The sequence below is a fragment of the Cebus imitator genome, unplaced genomic scaffold, assembly GCF_001604975.1.
Source record: "Cebus imitator isolate Cc_AM_T3 unplaced genomic scaffold, Cebus_imitator-1.0 Scaffold311, whole genome shotgun sequence".
NCBI classification, from domain to species: domain Eukaryota; kingdom Metazoa; phylum Chordata; class Mammalia; order Primates; family Cebidae; genus Cebus; species Cebus imitator.
In genome coordinates this window covers 3,023,849-3,035,439 of record NW_016107626.1, presented here as the reverse complement: position 1 = coordinate 3,035,439, position 11,591 = coordinate 3,023,849, and the positions used below count along the sequence as shown (strand labels likewise).

At 57.0% G+C, this 11,591-nt stretch overlaps 1 protein-coding gene and 1 long non-coding RNA gene across 2 annotated transcripts in view; one reads left to right on the top strand and one right to left on the bottom strand.

The window, feature by feature from the left end:
• LOC119467619 overlaps positions 1 to 4,304 on the top strand; it is a 37,215-nt gene extending 32,911 nt beyond the window's left edge. Inside the window, exons 2-3 of the long non-coding RNA XR_005196161.1 lie at positions 3,542 to 3,579; positions 4,105 to 4,304. This is a non-coding gene — a long non-coding RNA (uncharacterized LOC119467619). The remainder of the gene's footprint in view (positions 1 to 3,541; positions 3,580 to 4,104) is intronic.
• The window catches only part of CDH4 (cadherin 4), a 673,674-nt gene that overhangs the window by 33,091 nt on the left and 628,992 nt on the right, over positions 1 to 11,591 (bottom strand). The window lies entirely within an intron of this gene.

The window sequence follows — 11,591 nt, the reverse complement described above, 5'->3', positions numbered from 1 at the left end:
CAGACCGACGGAGTAAATTCCCGGTGATTTCAGACCAAAGGAATAAATTCCCGGTGATTTCAGACCGAAGGAGTAAGTTCCCGGTGATTTCAGACTGACGGAGTAAATTCCCGGTGATTTCAGACTGACGGAGTAAATTCCTGTTGTTTCAAGCCCCAAGTCTGTGGTCATTTGCTGTAGGAACCTCGTAAGCTCACATTGACTTCTGGTGTCACAGATGAGTTCACCTGGGTTTGTCCTTTATGTGGATGGAACCTTCCAGCACTTGTGTCTGGCTTCTTCTGCTTAGCACTGTGGATCTGGGATTCCTTTGCGTTGCTGTGTGCAGCTGAGATGGCTGAGAAGTGCCACGTGATGTGACAGTCCTGTGATCACAAACCCTTCCTCCCAGGACGGGCGCTGGGGCGTCACAGGTGGGAAGCCCTGTGTCCTGCCGTGGGGCACTGCTAGGGGCTGAATGGCATGTCCTGAGATTTCTATGTTTGAAGCCCTAGACCCCCAAGACCTCAGAGTGTGACTGTATTTGGAGATGGTGATCTCAAGAGGTGATCAGGTTAAGACAAGGCTGGAAGGGTGTCGGGGACCTCATCCGGGCCACCTTCATACCTGCCCTCAGCCGGGAGTAAGGAGGAGCCCTCGAGTGCAGCAAACAGAAACTGGCACTGTGGTGGCCTGAACCCGGGAACCTGACCTTCCAGGGCTGCTGGTGGCTGGGCCTGTCGGGGCGGGGCTCTATCCTTCCCCAGCCTCCCGTGGTCGGGACACTGCAGCTTGGCCTGGCCCTCTGGCTGCCTGAGACGTACAGCTTTCCCTTCAGTAAGAAAGAGTCTTCCCAGAGTGCCCCTCCCCAGCTGACTTGTGCCAATGCTCTGTCGGCTAGGGCGATGTCCCCTGGCCACCACAAGCCCGAAGAATGGAGCCTTGTGAGGTGGGAAACAGAGAAGAGGTGGGAAAGGGGCGTCAGGCAGCCAGCAGACTGTATCTGCCACAGGGGGCCCTGCACACACAGAGCAGCATGCAGAGGCCCTGAGGTGCCAGGTCTGTGCCCAGAGTCTCGGAGCCAGTGTGAGCAGAGGCCGTGAGACAGCGCAGATTCACCCGACCCACCAGCGCCCCTTCAGCGCGCGTCTGTCTTGAGCGTGGAGGCCCTGTCAGACCCATGGACAATGACGTCGGGTGTACAGGGTCCAGGGCCATACAGGTGGGGGCTGTCCCTGCTGGCCCAAGGCCTGGCCTCTCGTCAGTGAATGAAGGAGTGAGCGATAGCCTTCATATAAATGCCCAGAAATGAACTATGCTGCTCCCCTTTCCCAGGCAGGAGCTGTGTCACAGCAGCAGAATTCAGACCCACACCACTGGGGCTCTCCTGTCAAGGATGGAAAAAGATTCCAATTTATTCCCAGACAAGTGCTGCGTCCTTTCTCTGTATTCCAAAGTCTCAGAGAAAGTCCTTTAATCAGCCTTCTCGGCCTGGGACTCTAAGCTTGGCCGAAAACCCTGCAGCCTGGCCCAGCTCCAGGTCTGGTACGAGCGGCCCCGCCTGTCACCTGCAGGTGATCACCCCCAAACAATCACCTTGTTAGGAAGAAAAACTGTGGATTTATCCAAAGTGGGATCTCAGCCATGTCTGTGGAGCTGGGACCCCTCCTCACATGGCCACATTCAGCCGTAGAAGAGCTCACCTCAGGATCCGGAGGAGCTGTCTTTGTTAAACTCTGGGGTGGACAGTTGCTGCCTCCACTGCTCCCGATGTCCAGCGTGGGGTGGAATCCCCTTGCTGTCTCTGCCCCTGAGCCAGGTGGCTGGAGCCCAGAAGCTGCTGCTGGGAACGCGGGGAGGCCTGGAGAGGCTGACCCTGCCCTAGAGGAGGGAGCTTCGGGACTCACTCCGTCTTCCCTTCCTCACACGTTTTGAGCTGCCCAGGGGTCAGACGGTCCCCCAGCGGACAGGGGCACACTGCCTCACACAGCATCATGGCATGGGGGGACGGTGCCCGTCGGGGGGATGGGAGGGGCTATGCAGGCTGTGGCTGGGGATCCAAGGTGTGCGTTCTGGGGGTGAACGTGCCTGGGAGTGGGGTGCAGTGTGCTGCCTGCCTGGCCTCAGCCCTGCGGTTCTTGGGTGTGAGAGAGGACAGCCCTTGCTGAGGCTGCGGCCGTGAGGGGTGCTGTGCAGCCAGGCCCCAGGCAGAGGACCGCTGCAGGGGACACTCAAGGGAGCTTCGCCGAGGCCTGTGAACAAGTTTCAGGAGGGCCAGGGACCGGGCAGGAGGGGCAGCCCTCCTCAGCCAGGGCTGCGCTGCAGTGGGCCTAGGGGCTGACCTGGTGCCCAGGGGACCTGGGAGTGGGACAGAGCTGTGAGGTGGAGGTGACCATCCCTCCTGGCGTCTTCAGGGGAGGCGGTAGCTGAGCCCTGTTACGAATTCCCTGCTGGGGCCATCTCCAGGCAGAGGTGGTAGTGGGAGGGCCTCAGGGCGGGGGGAGCTTTGCAGGCCTGGGGCAGGGAGGAGGGTGTCCCGCCCCATCAGTGCAGTGAGGCAGGCAGGTGAGCCTGGCAGTGGCTGGTGGAGGACTCAAGGCCAGTGAGCTCCCCGACCCGGGAATCTAAGTTTGCAAAATGTGCCGGGTCCTGGGACCCCGAGCCCTCTCCAGACATGCCCTGAACCCACAGCCGCTGCTCTGGCCCCCTCACACCACTGGCTTCTGACACCTGGCCCAGGGCTACTCCTTCTGCTGGGGACACTGCCATGCCCCCAAAGCAGCCTGTCTGAATCTTGGGGTTGCTTCTCCAATGAAAATCTGCTGGCCTCCCCTGGGAGCTGTGTGGCAGCCCTCGGTAGCTTCCGGCCTTTAGGATTCTGAGGGAGGTTTGACCAGGCTCACCCCATTCTGGTCCTGCGGCCGTGTCATCCCCAAGTTTCCTTAAGGGCTTGGTGGGATGAAGCGCTCTGGGAACCGTGGTCTAGTGTGGCATTGGCCCGAAGCCTATTTCTATAAATAAAGTTTTATTGACACCCAGCCACACCCCCTTCGTTTACATCTCACCTGTGGCTGCTTTCCTGACCCAACAGTGATATTGAGTCAGGGCAATAGGGACAGCCTGACCACAGATGAAAATACTATTGGGTCCTTCCCTGAAAACGGTTCAGACCCTTGTTCTCTGCCCCTGAGGCCCCTGCCTCAATGACTGGTTTGAAATATGCTCATGACCTGGGTCAGCCAATTAGGGCTCAGTACTGGTGGCCCCTGTGTCTGGCCTGGGCATGGTAACCACATGAATCTGAAGGTGTTGGGTTGGGTGGGAGCCACCATTCGAAGCCTGGGAACAAAGCCAGCTGCAGGAAGCATGGCCCAGGGGAGCGTCATAGTGAGCTGGTGGAGCCTAGGTCCAGCCACGCCTGAAGGGAGCTTTTCTAAGACTCCTCAGCTCTTGTGAGATGAGCTGCTCTCTTTTTGTTCAAGTTTCCAGGGTCAGTGTCGTGGTCATTGGTGAGGCTTCCTGGCTCCCCTGCACCTTCTGAGTTTGCTTCCTTGTTTTCCAGAAATCCACTTTCCCGGCCTTCTCTACAGCCACAGCCTGGTAGGTGAGCTAGGACCTGCCAGCCAGAGGCACCTTCATGTCTGCGGTTCAGAGGAGAGGTGGAGAGAGCCTGATCCTGGCGAGCTGCAGAGGCAGAAGGTGGGGCCCGCACTCTCGAAGGCAGTGCGGGCGAGGCTCTGTGCCTGGCGGTGGGGGCAGGAGGGCGCCCTCCCGGTGGAGCAGCCATGCCTGGTGCTCCTGGCCCCCTGGGTTTCCTGGCTCCTCACATCCTCCGGAGCGTCTGCCTCTGCTTACATGACCAAGTGGGTCCTGGTGTCGTCTGCCGTTTTAGCAAGGACCTGTCTGACCCCTCATCACTTGCTCCCATCCTTCTGAGGAGGGATGTGCCGGGCTGTGTGTCCGTTCCCGTGCAGACTTCTGAGTGAAGTTTATATGAAGAGTCTATTCTAACTTATGCAAGTTTAATAACGGTTCACAAAGAAGGCCTTAGCTGATAAATCTGGTTTAGGATTTTCTTATTAACCTTACCCCAGCCATAATGACTTTTAAATTTAATTTTTTCAGATTTTCCAACAAAAGGAAAGCCTCTCAGGCCCCTTGGGATGAAAAGGCAGGTATCTGGGAAAGGAAGAATTTTAAGTGCATCGGCGTGGAATTTCTTGCAGGGACTGTAATCTAGAATTCAACTGTGCACCCATCTCGAGGAGCAGGAGGATTCTGCCTTCTGACGAGGGCCGTCCACCACAATCCCAGCACCGAGGCAGAAACTGTTAGGTTCCCAGGGGAAGGCTCCATTCACACAGAGGAGGATTTGGGCAGGAACCCTGCACAGCTGGTGTTTCAGGAAAAACCCACCCAGCTGTTTCCTTATGATGTCAGCGGGTGGCCAGGCCCCGTTCACGCAATGTCCAGTGAGACCCTGGGGCCTCCAAGGCACCCGTGCTGGAGCCACAGTGCTGGTCCTGTCCTCAGGGGAAGTCCGGCATCTGCCACATGGCAAGCGGCCATGTGGGAGGGAGCATCAGGGAAGATTTGTTCCCCACAGGAAGTCCGTCCCCTCTGTGACACGGGGAGGAGGGACCCCATTCTTCAGGAGGCTGTGCGTTCAGGTGGGCTGGCACAGGTAGGGCACTCAGTGCAGCACCTGGCACAGGGTCGGTGCCCACCTGCTGCCGTGATGACCAAGCCTAGGGCGGATTCTGTGGCTGCAGCCGAGAGAACATGAGGACGTGGTGCAGACGTAGCTGACTCCGGCGGGTAGGTGTGAGGGCTCCAGCCCAGTCAGGCGTTTCATCAAGACAGAGGGGGGCAGGGGAGAGAAGAAGAGGGAGAAGCTGCCAGAGAGGGCCCAGGGAGGGCACAGGGCACACCCCATCCCAGGCCCTCTCAGTTCTCAGCAGCTGCCTGGGGATGCCCATGCCCCATGACCATGGCCTCCAGGTACCCAGAGGGCTGGGAGCCCCCGAGAGAGCTGTAGCCCCTGGCACCCTTGCGCCCCTTCCAGTGAGTCACCCCCATGCTAATCCTCATGCCCCAAATGTCCAATCCCCAATGGAGGCCCCCATGACAGCTCCCGCCAGCTCGGCGTGGTGGGGGTACGCGCCCTGCGGCCCGCACTCAGGACTGGCTGCTGTACCGTGTTGGGGCCAGACCACAGGACACCAGCTGGGAGAAGTCCCAGGAGAGGCCACTCAGATGCCTTCAAAGCCATATGTGCAAGAGCAGAAATGCAAACAGCTGGCAGCAGGCAGGAGCGGGGAGGGGACAGGTCTGTCCCAGAGAGGGGGCCCCTGCTGGTGACAACCCCAGGGACGCAGAATGGCAGCATTTTGGGAGCAGGGGCAGAGGGGATTATAGAATTGTTCCCATTTTGCAGGTGATGAAACTGAGGCTCTAGGAGGCAACCTGCCCAAGGCCACTGTGGTGGGAAGGGAGGCTGAGGCTGCGCTGGGTCCCCTGGGGCAGCCTCTGGGCCCCACAGCCTGCTTGTCTTGCGAGGTGACCTTCATGGTTTTTGTTTGGAACAGGACATTATACACTTGTGAATGCATAACAATTGCTCATGGTAGAAAACTTGGAAAAACCAAAATCCACAGAGATAAAATATGTACATTTACACATTATTTTTCCTTTTGGAGATGGCTTCTCTTCTGTCGCCCAGGCTGGAGTGAAATGGCACAATCTAGCTTACTGCAACTTTACCTCCCGTGTTCAAGTGATTCTCCTGCCTCAGCCTTGCGAGTAGCTGGGACTACAGGTACCCAGCACCAAGCCCGGTTAACTTTTCTATTTTTCTACGGACAGGATTTCACCATGTTGGCCAGGCTGGTCTTGAACTCCTGACCTCAGGTGATCCGCCCGTCTCAGCCTCTCAAAGTGCTGGGATTATAGGCATGAGCCACCGTGCCTGGCCTTACAGATTTTAAATATGTAGACTAATCTCTGAGGGGCAGGGGCTGTGACTGTTTTGGTTTTTGCTGTCACTGTCCTGGTGTAGGGAGTGCCCAGTAGGCGGTGAAATGAATGAATGAATGAATATGCAGACATAGTGAACAAGCCTGGCATGTGGCATGGGAAGCTTTATAAGACATTTACTTTTTAATCCAACGCTAAGACTCTGTGTGACTGTTTTTTTGAGACAGGGTCTTGCTCTGTTGCCCAGGCTGGCATGTAGTGGCATGATCATAGCTTGGTACAGCCTCAAACTCCTGGGTTCAAGTGATCCTCCTGCCTTGGCCTCCCAAATAGCTGGAACTATGGACCTGTGCCACCTTTGCCGTGTGCGAGATTTTTAATCAGCTCTCTGAGACAGGTGGGTGATGTCTGCGATGCTAGAATCTTCCTCCTTCAAATATTCCCAAAACGACACCACTGTACCCTCTTTGCCATGGGTGAAGTCAGGGCTCGACGACAAGCCTGTCCCACGCTTGTTTTTGTAAATAAAGTTTTATTGGGATGTGGCAACGGCCACTCGCCTGTGTTTTGTCTGTGGTTGTTTTTGTCCTACAATGGCGGAGGTGTGGAGTTGCCACGGAGACCTCCTGGCACCCGAAGTGGAAATGGTTATTCTCCCAACCTTCGAGGAAAGGTGTGCTGGCCCCTCCGTCATTGGCCGCTCATTTGCGTGCCAATCCCCGGGAAAGTGGGGCCTGCGCCGTCCGTGGGTCAGTCCTTGCACTCCAGGAGCGGTTCTGCTGGGCGGTGGCCACGTGCCCCGGGGCATGGCTGGCATTTAGGGCACTGCCCATAGCCCAAGGGTCTCTGTGGCTGGTGAAGGGCAGAGTGAGGCTGCTCCTCCTTGAATGGAGGCCCTCGGGGTCCTGGTTCCAGAGGCCCCGGGCTGGACTTTTTCTGTCTCTCCATTGCTCATCCATTTGTGCTGCCTGACCTGCTCTGAAAACAGCTGACTGTGAAGCATCCATGGCTGAAATCAGGGAACTGCTTTCGAGATTTTGAAATCCCAAGGACTGAGCATGCCACGGTTTGAATTTCCATCAGCTGCTGGAAGCCAGAAGGTGCCCTTGGCTCCAGGCGGGTCCTCAGGGGTGACACACAGGACTGCATCTTGGTGACTCGCTGCTGTACTTAATTTTTGCCTGTCCCTCCCACGTCCTGTTTCCTGGCAACTAGACTAGTGGCGGTGACTCGGTATCTCATAAAAATGAGCCACGGCTGACCGCAAACTTTGCTTCCACCTCTGATGGACAGCAGTGCCACTGAGGCCCGGCTTTGTCCCCTGGAGGGCTTAGGACCTCATTTGCCTCTTCCCATGGAGCAGATCTGAATGAGCAGAAATAGGGCTCTGCCGCCCTCGTCACCCCAGCCCCGTAGGCCAGCACAGCATCGATGCTTTGACTGGGGTGCTGCTTGCTCAGAAGCGTCAGCTGGTCCTGAGGCCTTGACGCTCCAGCCAGCGGGTGTTGGGTGCTGCTTCTCCCGGCTTGAGCCCCGTGTGGACAAGGGCATCAAATCGGAGGGAAGTGCCCAAGCCTGGTGCTCTTGCCCAGCTGGAGCTCCGCGGACCCGTCTCTGTCACTGCACAGGTGAGCGCCGGCCCCAGTGCTCCTGCCGGCCTGGGTGCAGTCTGCTGTACCCCCCATGGGGCTGGGAGCCACCTAGGGACCCAGCCAGCCGCAGTCCCTCCATTCTGTGATTGCTCGCACTGGAAAACTGACAGTGTAAACCTACAAACCGCAGCTCCTTTGGACGTTACAATGTATTTGCTTTTTGTAATTTAGTTTCCTATCCAGTAAAACAATGATAATTTCTGCTGGGTTCTGAGTTCAGAAATCAGAATGGTTGGACCCGAGGCTCTTGTGACCAGAAAGAAGTTGCAGGTGGTTCTTTCCTCCTCCTCCTCCCTTTACAGACAAGAGCCTTGGGGGTGGGAGGAGCCGGCAGGTCCCACCTGCCTGAGCCTCTGCTCCCACCTGGAGCACTGCTATGAGAACACATAAATAGTGCACAAAAAAGTGCTCACTGCAACGCCTGCCTGAGTAAAGACCAGCCGCTTAGCTGAAAATTAACTCGAAAGCCCTTTCCCCGGCTTTTGGATCCACAGACCAGGTTGGCTTGCTCCCTTCCCAGAAAGGACAAGGAGGTTCACCCATCTTCTTGCCCCGGCTCGGGGCACAGCTTCGGCAGCTCCCATCAAAGGCCTGTCTGTGCCAGGGTGAAGAACACAATTGCTGCCGATTGTCATTATTAATCATACAGCAGCTACAAGTTCCACAGTCTTGCTGTTTTACTCATTGGGTCCTTCTCTGAGTCAGGTACGCTGCCAAGGGACTGATACCTGGGAACGTTCAGTCCTCACACACCCATCAGGCAGAGGAACAGATTAGGAAGCTGAGGCACAGAAGGCTCTGGAACTTGCCCAAGGTCAGCAGCTGGTCAGTTGTGGAGCCAGGCTTGAAGCTGGAGACTCTGGCTCAGGGCCCACCCCTGGCCCCCGGGCCCTGCCTCTCCTGTAAAGCTTGGACAGGTGGGGTCCAGGGAGGTCTGAGATTCTGGCGGGAGTGCTGTGGCTGGCAGGATGGAAGTCTTGATCCCCAGGCCGAGGGACTTCAGGTGCCTGTGTGTCCCTGCCTTGTCCTTCCCAGTCCGCAACTCCTCCACGTCTCTGGGCCCATGTCCTATTGGTCTCTGCTCCAGGGTGGGCCCAGACTTGGGCTCCCAGGAGTGCCCTTTCCGCAGCTGTCTCTGGGAAGCCATTTCTTGTGGGAGGAGCAAGGAGGCGAGAGGTGATGTCGTCGGGGGCTGAGGGAGAGCTCCGGGTCCCTGTGGCTGCCACCTCTGTGCTCAGAAAAGCTAGCTCTGATTAATTATTTATGGCCGAGGCTTGCACTGTGCACCCAGGCATAATTAAGGGCACCGAGTCCATTCTAATTTTAAGATGCCAAATTCTTATGCTCAGGAATTCACGCTGAATCGCAATTTCTCCCTTCTCCTGCAGAAGTCAGGGACTCACAGGGCTTGGCCAGAGGGGGCATGCTGCCAGGCTGGAGGGGCCGGGGATCTGTGGGTGAGAGCCACCGGGCCAGCCCAGCCAGTCCCCTGGAAGGCATTGATGCTGGCCAGGAGGTCGCCTAACCTGCAGAGCTGGGGCTGCCCTTCTACCTGGCCAGGAGGGTCACTCCCGAGGAAGGACTGCAGGTGCATCCTTGGGCAGCGTGGGGCAGGAGCTTCCAGAAGGAGCTCAACAACGTGGGGGCCACAGAGCCACAGACCCCAGGGCTCCTGAATTCAGCTGACACCCCTGCCTCTGGCAAAACCCCCCTGTTTTTGGATGGAGTTTCGCTCTGTCGCCCAGGCTGGAGTGCAGTGGCGTTATCTTACCTCACTGCAATCTCTGCCTCTTGGGTTCAAGTGATTCTCCTGCCTCAGCCTCCTGAGTAGCCAGGGTTACAGGCACCCACCACCATGTCAAGCTAATTTTTGTATTTTTAGTAGAGATGGGGTTTCACCATGTTGGCCAGGCTGGTCTTGAACTCCTGACCTTGTGATTCGCCCCGCCTTGGCCTCCCAAAGTGCTGGGATTACAGGTGTGAGCCACTGCGCCCTGCCTGGCACAGCCATTTTTAACCCGTTGAGAGAACAATCTGTATTTACACATCAACGGTGGTAATGAGGCACTGGCCAGTCAGGCGCATCCTGGGCGCTAGGCATCTGCTCAGCCTGCCCTTGCAGACCCTGCGGGGGACCACCTCCACTTCCTTCCCTCTTTATTTAACAAATATGTAGCCTGGTTTTATTCACCCTTGCCTTGGGATGGGGAATCGATCCTTCACAAAAAACATACAGTAAAAGCAAAACGTGTTGTATCATGTATGCATTTTAAACTCAACAATGATATGCCTTGATCATTTCTACCTCCCTCTTCTTTTAACAGCTGGGGAAACTGGGCTGAGAAGGTTTTGGTGACGTTGCTGCAAGCCCCTCACCTGTGAAAGGCCGAGACGGGCGGGTCAGGACTCCAGGTCTGCCAAAGCTGCAGCCTCATCTGCTCACTGCCCAACTCTGTGCCCCTGGGACGGGGGTCTGGGGCACCACTGTGGCATTTTTAGAGCGAGCTGGTATCACTGAAGTGTTAAACTTTCAAACAGATCAGCAGTGCTCCCGACGACACCCGGAGACGAGATTAATTCTAGGCAGGATGAAATTTTGCTGCTCAGAGAGGTTGGACTATCTGCCCTTGGCTACACAGCTGGCAAGGACCAAGAGGAGGGTCAGTGCTGGGCTTCCTGACTCCCGAGGCCCTCCCTGTGGGTGTGTGCATGGGCGGGAAGGATGGGCTGGAGGAAGGCCTGTGAGGCCAGGTCTCCAGGGTCACTCTGTGCTGGCTGGGACTGTCCCTGAGACCTTCACTCGAGGACCTGTGGGTGTGTAATAGGCCTTGGGGCAGGGTCTGAAGCTTGTGTCCTCTGTGGCCACCAGCTCCTAGCTCACCTGAGAGAGTGCTGAGGGCCGAGGGTCCCCACTCAGCCTCACGTGGGCAGTGCAGCCGTGCTCAGAGCCAGTGACGGGAAAATAACTTTTAATTAACATTTAGGACTCAGAATTGGATCACGCAAATCCCCTGCATCTCTGTAGCTTCTGCTGATTGTTCTTGATTAGGCTTGGTAAAAATAGCCTGGTGGCATGTGCGGCAGTGTGGCTGGCCTTCACCATCCTGCTGGCCCCTCTGCCCACTCCATCCCACGGCGAGGCGTGGACAGTGTCCTGGGGCTCTAGCCGTACCAGTCTCCAGGAGGACACACCAAGGGCCATCCTAACCCTGAGCATTAATGGACACCCCTTCCCCGTGACCATGTGACCCTGTCACCTAGAAAAGCCACACCAGGGTGGACGGACAGCCTCTCTGCCAGGGCCATCCGTCCATCACCCATCCCCTGGCCTGTCACCCACTGGCCTGACCAGTGCAGCGGACTGCAGATCATCTCCCGGCCTCTGTTAGACTGAGAAGTGCCATGGACGCTGGCTGAAAACTAGACATATCTGCATAATTCTCAAGAGATGCTGTTGCCTTGCCCATGATCCGGGGCCTGGGGCCTGCCTGAGGTCCCCTGGAACAAAGGATGGACAATGGTTCATCTCTGGGAGGCACCTGAGGCTGCAGTGGCCTGTGCTCAGCCACTGGAAAAGCACAGAGATTCGTCTCTCTAATAAATGCCATGGGAACCCTCTGCCCCAGCCCCAGGAGGAGCAGACCCAGGGTGGTGTGGCTGGTCAGCAGTTGCGGCGAGGGTGGCTCAGTACCAAGGGCTGCTTAGTGCTGGTCACTGCTGGGGGCTGGTCAGTGCCGGTCAGTGCTGGGGGCTGGTCCGTTAGGTCTAGTAGGGCCTCTGCCTTGGCCTCCCAGAGTCTTGGAAGGGGACCTGGAGATGAGGGGTAGGGCTTGCAATGGAATGATAGGATTCTTTGATTTCTGGGATTTAGAACCACAATTCCCCTTGTTTATCTTCTGCCCCCCAACATCTCAGAGAACCCAGCCATCCCCACCTTTCGTTCACGGGGACACAGAGGGAGAGCCCGGCCATCCCCACCTTTCG